We start from the raw sequence: 18040 nt of genomic DNA, 5'->3' as shown, positions 1-18040 counted from the left end.
TGAGAGTCTGAGACCCTCACAGGTATGTAGTGCGCTTTACAAATGTTATGATTGATTGATTGACTTGCAGTGGTATTAACAACAACAATAAAGTTTACTAAGGTATTGTTGCTGCATATTAATATTAAGACATTTGCAATAATCCATTTTAGTTAAGACCAGGTATCTTTGCCTGCTGAGGTATTAAAGGAAGAAGATTCCTAATCATGCTCAGGATATAGAGGGCATATGAGTTCAGAACATTTACCTGTTCACTGATGGTAAGGTTGTTGCCCATATGACTCCTACATTTTTAGCTTTGTTAACTGGGGCCGAGAGGGTACCTTTGGCCACCATGATGGAGCTCATAATGTAGGTTGGTTCCTGAATAGAATGTCCTCGGTCTTTCCTGAGTTGAGTTTTTAACAATTTCTCTTCATCCAGGTACTTATTGCTAGTATACAGTCCTGGAATCTTTCTCCAATGCCTTTATCATTAGTGGTCACTGACACCACAGTGTGTGTGTCTTCTGTGTAGGATGTTAGCCCAAAGTCAAATGAGCTAATCAGGACATGTGGATGTAAGGCCACCATCTCTGCCTAACATTTAATTAGGAAGAGAGCTGTTGCTTCAATTCCTATGGCCCGGAGATACTTGACCAATAAAACATGGTCGACCGTATCACGGACGGCGGATACATCAAGCAACACAAGGACTGTATTGCCTCCTTATCTAGGGTAATCCTGATCTCTTCCATAGTTTTGATCAGAGCTGTCTCGGTACTGTGACCGCTTCTAAAACCAAACAGCACATTGTCCAACCACTGGTTCTTCTGTATAAATTGAGCTGACAGTTGATTTGTTGCCTTTTCTATGAATTTTGCTGGTAGGAGCAGAGCGAGATGCAATAACTGTTGGAATCTGAAGGATTCAGGCTTGGTTTTTTAACAAAGGAAAGAATGGAAACAGTGTTCCATTGCTTAGGGAAATATCCTTTCTTACACATGGCATTAAAGATGGTCGTCAGATAAGGTGCTTCCACAGCCACCTTGGTTATAGCGGGAGGACAAGGATCTAAAAGAGATCCTGGTTTCACCCTTGGAATCACCATCATAACCGGATCTCTTGCCACTGCTAAACATTCTCGGAAGATGGCTTGGCCTACATCACTGGTCTTCTGTTTGTTTGCTTCCAGGACAGGGTTTGTATTGTGCTCAAACTTATCGAAATTTGTGTGACTTTGTCAAGGAAAAAGTTTTCAAGGGAGTTACAAAAATCCTGACTGCTGTTAATGTGATTGTTGCCTGACAGAGTAGAAAGTTCAGAGAGAACCTGGAGTAGTTATTTTGTAGTGTTTATTTGCTAAGTAAATTTTTTGTGTGAAGTAAATGGGTTTTTCTTTGAATGGCGGTGATTTGTAGTCCTTGATACATTGTTTATATTTCTCTCTTTTTCACGTTGCTATAGCCCCTACGCCACTTGAGCTCTTGCCTTCTGCAGCCTTGTGTCTGTGTTCTGAGTTTGTCAGAGAGCCATAGCCCTGAGGGTTCATCCCTACGGGTATAAGAAGCCTTAAGTAGGGCTGAGTTCAAAATTGCTGATGCAAGCCAGTTGGCGCAGGAGATAGTCGTTTGGTCTAAATCCTCTATGATACCCAGCTACCCCTGCTCTGGAGACAGATTAGATGATCTGCCTTAATCTTGCTCCATGCTGGAGACTTGATAGCGTTCTTGGCTGGTGTTTCCAGCGGTGCACTATTTTGCAGTTTTATCTCAAATATAACCACACAGTGATCTGTTGTCAATGGCATACTATCTATCACTGCTAAAGAAGGATTATTTGAGAAAATCCCATCCGGCAAGTGGCCAGCAATGTGAGCAGGTCCATCTACTAATTTGGATAAACCTAAACTAGCCAGTCTGTTAGTAAGGGTCTCTCTCTGTGTCTTCAACCTCCAAGGCTTCAAGACGGAAGTAAACGTCTCCCAGTAAAGTAAGATTATTTGCACACAGGCTGGCTTCCAATAACGTGCCCACTGACTGTGAGAAGATGGGATGTTGCCCGGCAGGCAATACATTATTATCCCAGGTAAGGATTGAGATTTATTAAGTTCAGTATTAAAGTGGCCATTAAAGTGTCCCTGTACATAAGTGCCAAACCTCCAAATTTTGGTGAGGTCTGTCTAAACCTTAGATGGTGTGCTGAAGAAATGGGGGGCTAGGAGAGTGAGAGTGCCCACCAGGTCAGGGACAGGGATCGATTCACCCAAGTTTTGGAACAAATGTTTGCAGCTCTTTACTATAAGCATGGGCTGAAAATTCGTTCCGCTCGCGAAATTTGTGGATTTTTGACAATTTCGCGATCTGCGAATTGCGCAAAATTGCCAAACAATCCGCAATTTGCAAGTTCGCGAATTTATTTTCTTGTTCGCGCGAGTTGTTTTCCTCCCGTGAACAAGATGGCCGCGCCCAAAAACGACTGCATGGGTAAGTTTGCGGTAGCCGCGTTGAAAAAAAACCCAGCGAACACGCCAAAATAAAAAAGTTCACAAATTTGCACAAATTCGCAAATTTTGCAGACCGCGAATACGCTTTCGTGCGAATTCGCGGATAGTGAATTCTCAAATTTCGCCAATACTTACATTACTCTCTACAAAATAGGCAAATTCAGTGGAATGTTTCATCAGTGACCTAACATTCAAAAGAATTTGTTTTTAAAGGTTTTGAATTCAGGGTAAGTGCTAATACAATCATATTTAGCCTTATTGTTCCTAGTTAGCTTCCTCGGATCGCTAGTTCTGGGCTCAGGGTCCACTATGATGAGAAGGTTAATAGCATCATCATGGCCTTACCCCCCCACCCCAAGCATATAGCATGCATGCAAATAATTACCCACCACACAGATTTTACTTTGCGAAAACTGCTACAGGTTTGAACCCCATCTGTGCTGCCCCTTCTGCCACGTGATCCTCCTCCCGGATCACGTGACACCTGGTCACTTATTACTCTCGCCCCTTTCAGGGCGGAATGTAGCAAGGCAAGCCCCTGGTTGTTCAAGCCCACAACCGCCCAAAGGGCTAAGGGGGCGCTGACACGGTTTCCATGAGGCTCCTGGGCTCTGGCACCCCTATGTGCCGTGCAGAGGTACCCTTCTGTACCCATTTGCTCCCAGATCGCGCTGTAACTGCCTGCGGTACAAAAGGGGGTGGTGATGGACGTAAAAAATACAATATTACCACATTCTCACCATACTTCCTGCTACCAACCACGCTGGGTAAGCGGTAGGGTGGGAGACGGCGTTTCCAGCGAGGCTGTGGCAGTGGCATGTCCTGTGTGACAAAGAGGCTGTCAACGTTGTGGGGGGGACCTATATACCCCTCACCCCACCTTTTGCACCAGACATGACGCTGCACCGCCCGTGCCCAGGAAGGGGACTCAGCCAGAGTTCCTGTCCCCACAGGAGGGGGGGTGTGGGGTGCCCGATGCCACTAGAGGCCTGCCCTCTTGAGTGGCCACCTGCAGTAGCCTCGGGCAGCCGCAGTATTGGCAGGTGATATTAGGGTTATTAGCAACAGCGGGTGTAAATGGCAGCGTACTGGACTCCTGCCTGTCCTGGTTCACGCACGGAGTGTTTCATCTTGATAAGTTATACGTAGGGTCTGGTGGGACACAAACCTTTCACAATGGCCGGCGCTTGGCACGATCCTGGCGCTGATGGGCTGTCCTAGGGTGGCCTTCAGGGCGCCAAGCGGTGCTGAGCTTTCTGCCGATTTGAATGTCCCGCCATATGGGGCGCTTGACCAAGAGCCGGCCCGAAGCAGCTAAAAACATGTGGGTAGAAATAAAATCAAACTGGGGTCCAGCAATCCCTGCAATCTACTCACTGGCTTCCCAGTAAGGGGGAGCTACTGGTTACAGAAATCTAGCTTACTAGAAAGGAGAACACATGCCTGCTCAGTGCCAAGCCACCCAAGGGTGGGCACAGGCTACACAGTCAGTGTGATCAGCTACCTCTGACAGGAGTGGTAGGTTCTGCCTTTCTAGGCCACCGCCTCAGCCAACCAGAAAGTGCCCCTTCCAGCAAACCCTCTGTAGCTGGATGGGCTTCAGAACCCATAGTCTTCTCCTCCCCCTGTCACCAGGAACCTGGAGAGGGAAACCTGCTCATCAGCAGTGTTCCTGAAAACATGAAACTCATTTACATACTGTTATTTAACGTATATTAATAAACTTATTTTTGAACTTGAAACTCATGTTTTGAAGAATACTCTTCAGTTAACCCTTTAGCAACAGAGGCAAGGGGCAGAGAGTGGTGCCTCACAGTAAATAGGGCTATGCCCCTTTGTCCCTGATAAGGAGCCGCTCCTGAGTGGCCAATCCAATACTAAAAGTGCCAAACAGCCCTGTTGGCAGTGCTTGGAATGCAGATAGAGAGTTGCTAATCTCCATGTGATGATGTGTACTTTGAGAACGCACAATAACCCGCCACGTGGCACGATGGGACAGATCGGTGACCGCTGTTTCTAGGGCAACAGTGTCCAAGTGCAGGGAGCTGGCTCCTCCCCCTCAAGCCCTGGCTGTGGATGGGTGTTGGTGTTTTGAGGAAACAAGAGGTGTAAGGCTTTGGCTACAAAGAATGGGAATGAATGAAGCTTCCTTGGTGGACTCTGTAATTGCTGTTATTCTTCAGGCTTAGAGTTTATATTACAAGAACGTACACAGTGCATGCTTACACACACCCTTTTATAATTTAGATGGAAAACACAAACAGCATAATAGGCAATTAAAGCTAAGCCATGTCAACAAAGAAAGCCTGGAACACACTCAAGTTTTTAATGTCTCATTCTGAGACACAGAAAAGGACATCAGCTTTTTAAACAGGTACAGATGTGTTATCGTTTCAGAGTCCTCACCTTTAAGGCTTTAAATTGACTTGAGTAGATATTTCTGCTACAAAGAGGGACACCAGGATACAAAGCAGGAAGATCGGGTTCTTGCCTCCCTCTGGGCAGTAGCAAGAGAGACTCATGCTATAATGCTATAAAGCGCTGTCAGTGCCCCGCTGTGTGGGATGTGAGGCGAGTGGCCTGTGTAGGGGCTGCAACTAAGAGGTTTAAGGGGGACTGTATTGTGATAACCTGCAAAAGGCCCAAAGCTTGCTGCAACAGCCTCTAGTGGGCTCAGTGAAATTCATGGTGTCAGGATACTGCAGCTGGGGGGGTTGTTATAGCCACTTGTTACCAGATGCCCACCAGATGTGCACTAGTCGACTGATCCAGCTTTTTATCCTAGCATAGCTCCTAATCCAGTACACAACCATATCCAGGTCTTGTTCAGACTGAACCAGATTCGCTGACTGAACGGCTCCGAGAGGCCAATAGGCCCCAGCAGAGCGGACAATTGGAGAGCCCATACCCCAGGGGCCTGTGTTACCTCCTATTCAAAAACACAGCAAGACGAGTCATCTCACGCAGTTGCCACTTATTATTAGCTAGAATATTTCAGGTACTGCCTCAATGATTAGGGAGACACAACATCTGGAGTAATTTTTGTATGACGTTTTATTTAGCATGGGAGTCAAGCGTGACTTCCACTCAATGCAGCTGCCGCAGTGCGAACCTTGGGCTCATACAGTTACCAGGGAGACACCAGAACAATCAGGATACGCATCAGAACGTGCCAACAAGAAATATAACAATTTACCATCATATAGTTAACATTTGGATTCAACAAATCTTCCCCCTTTCCTTTATCACAAATGTCACCCTGATAACTCTTCCCCTCCCTCCTAAATCCCACCTAAACAAAGTAAAAGTTAGTATTAGATTACATAATCTTCCAGATATGTGGGAGATCTCTTTACCCTTTGAGCTATTTTCCTTCCAACTCTTTCCCCACTCACCATCTCACTGCTGTGAGGAAACACGTCTCAAAGGTGTGGAAGCGGCCACAGTTGGATCAGGTGATCCACATGCAGTAGAAGAGGATTCAATATCCACTTTAGGAACAACAACAGATAGAGGAAGACAAGCTGAGTGGACACAGACATCCTCACAGCACTATAAGAGGGAGTCTCACTGTCCCTGTTTTCACCTCCCTCATCTCCCAACAGGAAACTCTCATATACACCCACACTGTTACCACGCACACTTCCTCTCGACCCAAACTGTGCAACTCTCCTGTAATTCCACTTCTGCCCATTGTTGAGAACCAAATAATGATTGTAGAACTGTCAGACCTGATACAGATCCCCAGACTTATTCAATCATATGACAATCCTTCCAGACCTAATCTTCCACCAATCACCTGGCACAATCTTGTCTCTCACAGTAGTGCACTGCACAGTAGGGTATGCGTCATTCTCACCAACTTCCTCACATTTGAATTCCTTCCCCCCTTTCAACAAATTCTTCAACCAAAGCAGAGTTAAACTGATATTAGGCTCCCTACCCAGCATCAACATAAATGGTGAAGCTTTAACTGTGGCGTTCTCAGTAGTGCGATACACCCACACAAGATCCGAAACTATCTTATCCTCACTCAAGCCATTTGCTAATGCTAACTGAATAGCCCCTTTGACCATTCTGTTTGTCCTCTCCACAATACCACTGGCCTGGGGATTGCACACAGATGTGCGAGAATGTTACACACAACATGCTCCCAGGAACTCTTTAATTGCCAGAGAGACCTACTGCATCCAACTGTCAGTAATTAAACACATTGGATACCCCTCTTCCTTAAAACTTTCTGAAAGTACGTCAATAGCAGAGGATGTGGTTACCTCTGCCATAAACTTGACCACTAGCCACCTCAAATACACATCCAGCAAAAAAAGGCTAATCACTTTGCATGTCGTAATGCATCTATGGGCCCTATAAAATCACTGCAAATCGTGTGTAATACCTGACCATGATCATAGATACTTCCAAAATCAACTGGACACCCTTCCTTCTCACTCTCAATGCACTCCACACACCTACCACCCATTGAACCACCTCCTCATCCAGCCCTGGCCACAAAAATGTAGCTCTGATTCTTTTCTTTGTCATCGTCTGCCCCATATGTCCTTTATGGGCATTTACAAGCACCTTACTTTGCACACCAATGGGTAGACTAATCTTTTCGCCTTGGACCAACACACCATTACCCACTAGAGACAAATCACCCAGCACTTCCACCAATGACCGTAAAGATATAGGCAAGGTACTTTTCTTATGTGCTCCTTTCAACGGCAAATCAATGACTCCTTTCAACACTTCATCTCGTGAGATGGTATCATTCCACTCCTCTTTACTTACAGCACCCAATGATCAATGTACCACTTGACTTTCATATACTACCGCTCCTTCCCTTTCACTCCTTATTACAGCATTCTTGTCCACCAGTTCCCAGTTCATCAGCAAGGGTAAGAGGCAGTCCGCTTGCACATTCCTCCAACCAGGAATGAATTCAAGTACATAGTTGTATTCTTGAGTCTGGCTGCTAATCTAGCAAGCTTGGGTGACCCTTTACCTGCACCACCATGAGAAAGAATCCTTATCAACGGCTTGTGATCTTTTCACAAATTCACCTGACTACCCCACACATAAGTTCTGAAATGCTCCATGCCCCATGCTGCCGCCAAGGCCTCCCTCTCACATAATAGTGGTGTTCGGTGGACGTCAAAGAATGCGATGCACACGCCACAATTCTTCCTCCTGCAGTCTGAACCTGGCTGGGAACTGCTTGAATGCCACAGGCACTTGCATCCACTGTGACTATTGACTTGCACCTTGTGTCAAAGGGAACCAAAATATCTGCATCAGATATGTCTTTCTTTATATTGTCAAAATACTCTTGTTGAATCGAAGACCAGTTAAACTTAATACACTTTTCTCTGAAGAATTTTCAGATCTTCAATTTTGGAAGCAAAGTTCTTTACAAGTGTTCCATAGAATTCGATAAAACCTAAAAAAGCATCAGCTGTTCTTGTCCTGGGGCGATAGTGCCAACTTGATAGCATCCAACAGATCTTTCTTAGGTTTGATTCCATTTTCTGACAAAGTATGCCCCAAATAGGTTTCCTAGCTGTAATAGGTAGTAAATCCAGAGTCTTTCTCAGGCCACGAAGAATGCCAAAGCAGGTGCCCGCAACACGTCTAGTGTGATACTCAAATGAGATTTTGGAGTCAATCCAGATCCCCAGGTTTCTAACTTGTTCACTGGGTGTGGGGAGCGGTCCAAGCGTCTGAGGCCACCATGCTGAAGTCCAGACTGACGGGGCCTTTCCAACAATCAGCACCTCAGTTTTCTCACCGTTCAATCTGAGACAGTTGCTGGCCAACCAGACCGTGAGATCTTGTAAACAGGAGGTGAAATTGCTGGCTACACTCTCAGCTGGCTGTGCCAAGGCCACAACCAGTTAAGTGTCGGCGGCATAAGACACAACTTCCACCCATATTTATCAGTTATCTCAGCCACAGGAGCTACATAAATATTAAATTGGGTTGGGCTGAGGCTAGACCCTTGAGGGACCCCTTGATTCAAGTTTATGGGTTTGGAACTATAAGGCCCCTGTGCTACTTGAAAACTACTGTCATGGAGAAAAGATTCCAACCATTCCCACGCCCTCCCCACCACTCCTCCCCTTCTTAGACACTGCCGCAGAGTGTGATGCGCCACAGTGTTGAATGCAGAACTTAAATCAAGAAGAATAGGTGCCGCCGTTTCACCCTCATCCACATATCTACGAAGACTCTCCGTGGAGAAAAGCAAAGCTGACTCCGTTGAATGTAGTGTGCGGATGCAAGATTGTGTGGGATGACCCCCTGGCCCCCGCAAAACCCACTCCACCCGCATAAGGTACTACGCCGCAACACTCTCAGCACTTAATCCCGGCCGACTCCCAAACTGCAACCAAGCCTCCCCAGATCAAACCCATGGACCCTTCACCTGCCACTCCTGCAAGTTCGACTGCATCAGGATCCAAACCAAATCCACAGGCTCCACACAGAACTCCAACACTAACCACCAGAAGTGCATACTGCTCAACACCCGCTCGGTCCACAGACACGCCATTGAACTTTGGAACCTACTCGACACCACATCACCAGACGTCGCCTTTCTTACTGAAACATGGATGAACGCCTCATCATCGCCCGACATTGCCATAGCCATCCCGGAAGGCTACAAGATCATCCGAAAGGAAAGCATCAACCAAACTGGAGGAGGCATTGCCATCGTCCACAAGAACACTATCCGCATCACGACCAGTTCCGATGACAACCTCACATCCGCCGAACACCTTCACTTCCAGATCCACACCGACCCCCAGACCACACTCAGAGGCACCCTCATCTACAGTCCACCAGGACCCCGCACACAATTCAGCGAAGACATCACTGACTTCATCAGCCCACACGCCCTCCCCTCCGAGGACTACATTCTGCTGGGAGACTTCAACTTCCACCTGGAAAAGAAAAACGACAGCAACACCACCACCCTTCTGGACAACCTGGCCAACCTCGGACTCGAACAACTTGTTGATACCCCCACCCACTATGCCGGGCACACGCTCGACCCAATCTTCACCTCCAGCAAGCACATCTCCTTCAATCACACCACAGCTCTCCATTGGACGGACCACAGCTGCGTTCACTTCAACTACAAAAAGGCCACGACCCACAACCTCCCACAACCAATTCCCCGAAGAAACTGGAACAAAATTACCACCGACCAGCTCTTCACATCGTATGTTCGCCTTCAGGCAGGCGATTAAAACTTTCCTCTTTCCAGTTTCTAGCTAATTTCTTTTGTGTGTTATGTTACAGCATCTGTCAAAGCGCCAGGACGCCCCTTTGCTGGGGCAGCTGTGCGCTATAGAAATTTTAATAACATAACATAACATAACATAGCTTCAACAAAACCCTCCTGCCAAATCATCGGACCCAAACCAAGCAGCCACCAACCTCACACAATGGATCACCCACAGCGCCGACGAACTAGCACCCTTGAAAAACCATCAAATCAATCAAGGTAGCAAAAAAGCCCCCTGGTTCAACGATGACCTTAAGAAATCCCAGAAGCTCTGTCGCACCCTCGAGAAAGCCTGGAGAAAAAACCCAACCACCGACAACCTGGCCACCTTCAAGAACGCCACCCGCAAACACCACCAACTGATCCGATCCACCAAGAAATCAGCATTCAAGGATCGACTTGACAACAACGCCCACAACAGCAAGGAACTATTCAACATCGTCAAAGAATTTACCAACCCCACCACCGGCACCAACGACATCACTCCCTCTCAAGACCTCTGCGACTCCCTAGCCTCATTCTTCAACAACAAAATCGCCGACATACATAACAGCTTTGAAAACCAGTCCGGAGACCAGTCCACTCCACCCACCTCCGAACCAAACCCCCCCCCTAACAACCTTTGCGCCTGGAACCCAATCACCACCAAAGACACCATCCACCTGATGAACTCCATCCACTCAGGATCGCCAACCGACCCATGTCCCCACCACATCTTCAACAAAGCAGACTCCATTATCGCACCCCATCTCCGAGACGTCATCAACTGCTCCCTCAACTCCGCCACCTTCCCGGAAAGCTGGAAACATGCCGAACTCAGCGCCCACCTGAAGAAACCTACAGCAGACCCCACTGAACTTAAGAACTACCGTCCCATCTAGCTCCTCCCATTCCCTGCCAAAGTCATTGAGAAAGCTGTCAACAGTCAGCTCGCCGCCTTCCTCGAATCCAACAAATCCCTCGACCCCTCACAGTCCGGCTTCCGAGCCAAACACAGCACCGAAACTGCCCTCATCGCAGCAACAGACGACATTCGAACACTACTAGACAACGGAGAAACAGTTGCCCTCATCCTACTTGACCTCTCCGCAGCCTTGACACAGTCTGTCATAGCACCCTCATACAACGCCTCAACAACGTCAGAATACAAGGAAAAGCATTGGACTGGATCATCTCGTTCCTCACCGGAAGAACCCAGAGAGTCTGCCTTCCCCCTTTTAGATCAGAGGCCACCGAAGTCATCTGCGGCGTACCACAAGCATCATCACTCAGTCCCACCCTCTTCAACGTATACATGAGTCCCCTCGCATCCATCTCTCGCCAACACAACCTCAACATCATCTCCTACGCAGACGACACCCAGCTGATCCTCTCCCTCACCAAAGACCCAAACACCGCTAAAACCAACCTACACGAAGGGATGAAAGAAGTAGCCGAGTGGATGAAGAACAGCCGTTTAAAACTGAAGTCGGACAAAACGGAAGTCCTCATCTAAGGATCATCCCCCTCTGCCTGGGACGACTCATGGTGGCTACCGGCCCTGGGAACTGCACCCATACTTACGGACCACGCACATAACCTAGGCTTCATCCTGGACTCCTCCCTCTTGATGACCAGACAAGTCAACGCCGTCTCGTCATCATGCTTCAACATCCTACGCATGCTCAAGAAAATCTTCCGTTGGATCCCCACCGAAACAAGAAAGACGGTCACCCATGCACTGGTCACAAGCCGACTGGATTACGGAAACACCCTGTACGCCGGAACCACAGCCAAACTACAGAAAAAAATCCAACGCATCCAAAACTCCTCAGCCACACTCATATTAGACATCCCCCGCCAAGCTCACATTTCCGATCACCTGAAAGACCTCCACTGGCTCCCCGTCAACAAGAGAATAACGTTCCGTCTCCTCACCCACACACACAAAGCCCTCTACGATCTAGGACCCGAATGCCTCAACACGCGCCTGTCCTTTTACACCCCCACCCGCCAACTATGATCGTCCAATCAAGCCCTCGCCGCAAATCCGCGCTTCCATAGAGCCACCATGGGGGGAAGATCCTTCTCCTACTTAGCGGCCAAAACCTGGAACTCTCTCCCCACCCACCTCCGCCTTACACAGAACCACCTCTCCTTCAGAAAGCAACTCAAAACTTGGATATTTGATAAGTAAAGTACCCCCCTCCCTCAAGCGCCTTGAGACCCTCTGGGTGAGTAGTGCGCTATACAAATTTTTGAACTTGAACTTAAACTTGAACTTGTCGATTGACCACCTTCTCCGCAATCTTGGTGAAGTAGGGTAGGAGCGAAATTGGGCGCAGGTTATTTAGCTGTTCTATGCTTACATTCGGTTTTTTTTTCAAAGGGAGCAGCACTGCCTCCTTCAAAGTTTTCGGCACCTTGCCTGAACTGAAGAAGAGTTCTAGAAGAAGTCTAGTAAATTGCTCTAAAATCTCGTAGCTCCCTCTCAAGATCTTAGCGGTTGTATGACGTTTCAACGCATGCTTTTACCACGCATGCCTTTACAACGCAGGTATTACAACGCAAGTCGTTACAACGACTTGCGTTGGGGGGCGCTGGATAGTGGAATAGTTAAATTTTCTATTCCAACTCCAGTCCCCCTGGATAGTAGGGAAGGTGTTGGATAGAAAATGAAACTATTCCCTATCCAACAGCGCCCTCCAGCGAAAGTCGTTGTAGCGACTTTCATTGTAATACCTGCATTGTAATGCTAGTGCGTGGTAAAAGTTTCGTTGTAAACGATGTTCCCCATCTTAGCAGGCGCAGGGTCTCTGGGTGAGCCGGATTTGATGCTAGTCACTATATTACTCAGCATATCCCCCGCTTTAACCCTGAACGCCATCAGACAATCAGTTTCAATTAAGCTACTGGGTGTCCCATCTCTCCCATGCCCATCCCTGGCTTCCACAGGAAAGGTAACATAAATCCTCTCAACCTTATTGGCAAAGAACTCTGCCACCTAATTACAGGATACCACAGATCCTGTCACAGGTGCCTCTATGCTCGAAAGTGAGGATATATCTCTGTAAACCCGGAACAGCTCCTGAACTGAGCTGTCCACCTTTTCTATCCTCTCAGGGTAGTTGGATGTTTGTACTTTCCTAATTAGGGCGTGATATCCTTTAAGGCTGGTTTTATATTCGTTCCATATATTGGCAAGTAGCAACTTCTCCAACTTCTCTCAAGGCTCTTACAAGCTGCCTTTGCCTCCCTCAACTCCACACCAAACCATGGGGCAGATTTCATCCGTCTGTCTGGCCCTTTACTAGACCAGGGTGCGGTGCTGTCGAGAGCCTCCAGGATACGCCTGTCCAGAGCCTCACAGGCTGAGTCTATCTCCAGCAGGAGGTCCACCACACACTAGGGCCTTATGGAAATTCTCGGAAGAAAAGCCAGCCCATCTCCTCTGTCTCCCCTTAGCTCCCACCTTCACCGGTATTTTTCTGCTGTTCCCATTACCCCGAAGGGGATCAGAAAATGGTCAGACCATATAACAGGTATCGGCGGTTTGATTTCAAGTATCTCCCAGTTACCAAAAATTGGGTCCAATAAATGCCCCAACTGATGCATAGGGAGCTCATATTTTAAAAACATCTGCAGAGTTATTAACTTTTGCCGGAGCTCCTGAGCCACTATATTGGAGGTGTCATCTAGATGCAAGTTCAGTTCCCCCAACAAAAGAAGCTTCTCATAGCTGAGGGCAGGCTGCATTAAACTTTGAATAAGACTTGTTGCAAATTGCATTGCGACTCCCGGGGGTCTGTAAACTAAAAATCCCTTAATAATATAGGGGCATATTACCAAGCCAGCGATAAACGCATTAGCAACTTTTTAAAGTCGCTAACGCATTTTTTTTATCGCACTATTCCCAATACGTCTGAGGCTGTGAGTATTTTGAGACGAACGCTGCTACTTTGCATAACCATTTTTGCTGCTATCCTGACGCTGCTAGCGGAGCTGTATTAATTGTTCTTAGTTGTTTGCCATTAATTGCATATTTTAATGTTTTTAAACTTCCCGACCCTTTCCCTTACTGTGCTCTGGCTCCGCTTCACATCGCTGCACTTTACAGCCAGTGGGGTGCTTTCTTTGCCTATTTTGCACTGGTATAGTTTATTTTGCACACGCCCCTTTTCTGGTGCCGGCCTCAGCGCTCGACCCCAGCGGTTTCCCGGAAGTGAGGCGGGACCGCATTGCACCGGGGTTAACGCTCTAGTCGGCAGATCGCACGTCCGTTTATAATCGGCGGAGGCGGCGTTTTCGGGCTGTGAGTATTTTGAGACGAACGCTGCTACTTTGCATAACCATTTTTGCTGCTATCCTGACGCTGCTAGCGGAGCTGTATTAATTGTTCTTAGTTGTTTGCCATTAATTGCATATTTTAATGTTTTTAAACTTCCCGACCCTTTCCCTTACTGTGCTCTGGCTCCGCTTCACATCGCTGCACTTTACAGCCAGTGGGGTGCTTTCTTTGCCTATTTTGCACTGGTATAGTTTATTTTGCACACGCCCCTTTTCTGGTGCCGGCCTCAGCGCTCGACCCCAGCGGTTTCCCGGAAGTGAGGCGGGACCGCATTGCACCGGGGTTGACGCTCTAGTCGGCAGATCGCACGTCCGTTTATAACGCCATGTGTCAGCGACCGCGCAGCGGACGCGCGCAGCGGGCTGCGCCGTCTGTGCCCGTCTGTGCTCTGGCCGGGCACAGGGCCCCGACCCCTGGCCGTCTTCCTACCACCTCTGTCCCATCTGCACCACTTCGGTATACCACTGCCGACCTTAGGGCCCTAAAGGTACCCCCTTGTGAGGCGGCGCATTCCTGGGCGATTACTGACAGTCGGTTCCGATCTTGCCCCTTTTGTAATTATCATTTTCCTAGTCCTGTCCCCCCGCCAACCCAACCCCGCAATGAGATTAAGATCATACAGGCGGGCCTGATCAATGCCAGATCTTTTGTATGCCACACGGCTGAGGTCTTTGACCTATTAGCTGACAATGATTTCGACCTACTCTTTGTTACTGAGACCTGGATGACTGACTCCTGCTCGCCGGTAGTCGAGTTAGCCATCCCCCGCGGTTTCAGAATTTGCAGAGTAGATCGCGCTGCAGATGTGGGAAGAGGGGGTGGGGTTGCCGTGATCTATCGGGATCACTGGTCTCTCACCTGCGAGCATCTGGACAAAATCAAAGAGGCAGAACTTCTCCATTTTTGTTTGGAGATTACTCCGCATTTTACCTTAGGCGGCACACTACTGTACCGCCCGCCAGGTTACGTCGGAAACTTTATTGGATCGTTGGAGGAGGTTATCGTGCCACGAGCCTTACGGTTCCCTCGTTTTTTACTACTGGGCGATTTTAATATTCACGTGGATTCTGTGAACACCACTGAAGCTATTCGTCTCAGTGAGACTTTCAGCATGGCTCACCTCTCTCAATGGGTTGACGCCCCCACGCATGTGGGAGGTCATGTTCTTGACTTGATCTGTACTAATTTTGACATCAGTCTGTCCCCCCCGATGCCTATGGTGTGGTCCGACCATTCCATGATCAAGTTTGCCTGGCAGTTAGATGAGGATTTGAGGAAAACTCCTTCTATGGTACATCACCCCCGGATTAATTTGATATCCTTATCTGAGTCCCTTTCCGACACCCGTCCGGCTCCAATGATGGAGCTTGAAGCAACTGTTGACGCATTCAATTTTTGGATAGCGAATGGTGTCGCTACCTCCACTAATGTGGGAGGTGTCCGTCGGATGCGGTCAAGACCCTCCCAACCATGGTTCACGCATGTCTTGCGTGAACGGAAGCTGGTCTGTAAGAAATTAGAGCGAGCATGGAGACAAGCTTACCTGCCAGCCGCAAAGAAATCCTTACGAGCTGCCCAAATGGATTATTACGCTGCCATCAAGACAGCTAAAAGCAGGTACTACTCGGACAGAATTGAGAAGGCGGAAAACAACAGTAAAGAGATCTTCTCAATTGTCCAAAATTTCCTTTCTCCTTGTGCTGCCCAACCCCAACTCCCTTCTTCCGCTCAATGGTGTGAAGAACTGTCCTGCTATTTTACGGACAAAATTGCAAAAATTCAATTGGACTTAGAAGTGGCTCAACAGCCCTCTACGACTCCATCTGCCCTTTTTGGACCGGATAGACAATGTCTAAAGGATCAGTTTGTTGCCTTCCTCCCGGCCTCAGAATCGGACATACGGCAAATCCTGGCTGCTTTAAAGTCTGGATCTCCTTCAGACCCCTGCCCAGCCAGGGTTTTGGGTGGGATAGCGGACATTATTAATCAAGAGGTGATGTATATCATTAACCTCTCCCTTTCCATGGCCTCGATCCCGAGAAGTTGGAAGGAGGCAAAGTTGCTCCCTCTGTTAAAAAAGGCCGGTTCAGACCCAGCTTCACCATCGAGCTATCGGCCCATTTCATTGTTGCCAGCTCTGGCGAAGGTGTGCGAAAAGGTGGCCTTCAGACAACTGGACAACTACATTGAGTCCTCTCACGCCTTACACCCTGCTCAGTCAGGATTCAGAGCGGCCTACAGCACTGAGACAGCTCTAGTTGAGGTCTCGGAGGCAGTTCGTGAGTGCCTGGACGGAGGTGGCAGAGTGGTCCTGATTTTATTGGACCTCTCTGCCGCCTTCGACACGGTCCCCCATGCCTTGCTGATTGCCAGACTGCGCGCCGTCGGCATCTCAGGGTTGGCCCTTGACTGGCTGTCATCATTTCTAAGCGATAGAACTCAACAGGTCTGGATGCCCCCCTATTCTTCGGCCCCGAAGAGACTGTCAACTGGAGTCCCGCAGGGTTCTACGTTGAACCCCTTACTGTTTAACGTTTATATGACCCCTTTACTATATCTGGCGGAACATCTGGGAGCCAAGATAATAGCTTATGCTGACGACACACAGCTGCTATTCACATGGCCTAAGGGTGTGTCCGATCCATCAGCAGTCCAGTATTGTCTGTCGGAAGTATTCAGGTGGCTTGCACAAGTCCAACTTAAGTGCAACGAAGACAAGTCCGAGGTCTTATTCTTCGGCTCCTTTCCTGACAATTTTAAGGATCAGATTTGGCCCCCGGACCTGCCCTGTCCCAGTGCGACGGGAGGCCCAGCTAAGAACCTGGGGGTCTGGTTCGGTCAGGATCTGAAGTTTGCGGATCACATAAAAAAATTGACCGGCATTTGCTTCGGTACCTTGCGAGCCCTGAGGAAATTTTTCCCTCTTCTGCCCAGGGCAGCCAAGGAGTCTGTTCTCCGAGCTCTGATTTTATCTCGGCTCGACTACGCCAATGCCTTATTTAGTGGTCTACCTGCGTACATGGTTCATCGCCTACAGGTGATACAAAACGCTGCAGTACGTTTGCTTTTCTCTCTCCCTAGGAGGTTGAGCGTGCGTAGCCACCTACGTAGTTTGCACTGGTTAACAGTTCCACATCGAATTCTGTTTAAAATTCTTGTGTTGGCATTCAGAGCAGTTCATGGCCAGGGACCAACATATCTGCAGAAACGGTTTTCATTCTACACTCCTAACCGTGCCCTACGATCGGCCAATCAATGTCTACTAGCCACCCCTAAATTCAAATACGCCCGTCTGGGAGGCCAATCCATTTCAGTTAAAGCAGCTTCTGCCTGGAATGCTCTCCCCCTCTTCCTTAGAGCCTCGCCAACCATTACTGTGTTTAAGAAGGAACTTAAGACCTATCTGTTCAATGCCCCTCTCTAACAGTTCATTTAGGTTCTGATCCAGTACATTTGTTGTCAATTTACTCACCGCGCCAGGATACCCCGTGGTAATAGAGCGCGTTATAAAAGTTTAATAAAACGTCTCTAACCTGAGTTAGAGACGTATTCTTGGCGTCATCTATCGCCCCGCGCTGGGGGCGATAGATAACGCTAATGGGATGCAGGGTGGGCGTTCCCACGTCCAACCACATGTAAAATGTGGTTGGAGGTGTTAACACCCTATTATCAAGGCAGGCGTTGGGAGAAAGAGACCTGCGATAAACTTGTGTATCGCAGGTCTCCCAACGCCTGCTTTGATCAGGTGTTAGGCATTGATAACATGAATGTGTGGAGCATAAAGCTGAATCCACCCCCCATATTATCAAGGCACACATTAGCGCGTGAAAACAACGCTTGTTTTCATGTGCTAATGTTCCCTATTGCCAACTATCGCCAAATTTAATTTCGCCTACGTGTTGCGCTTTGATAATTACGCGCTATGACGGCGATTAAATCCG

Source organism: Lissotriton vulgaris, chromosome 8 (genome assembly GCF_964263255.1).
Source record: "Lissotriton vulgaris chromosome 8, aLisVul1.2, whole genome shotgun sequence".
Lineage (NCBI taxonomy): Eukaryota > Metazoa > Chordata > Amphibia > Caudata > Salamandridae > Lissotriton > Lissotriton vulgaris.
The sequence above is the reverse complement of the archived record's forward strand: the minus strand, read 5'-3'. Positions refer to the sequence as shown.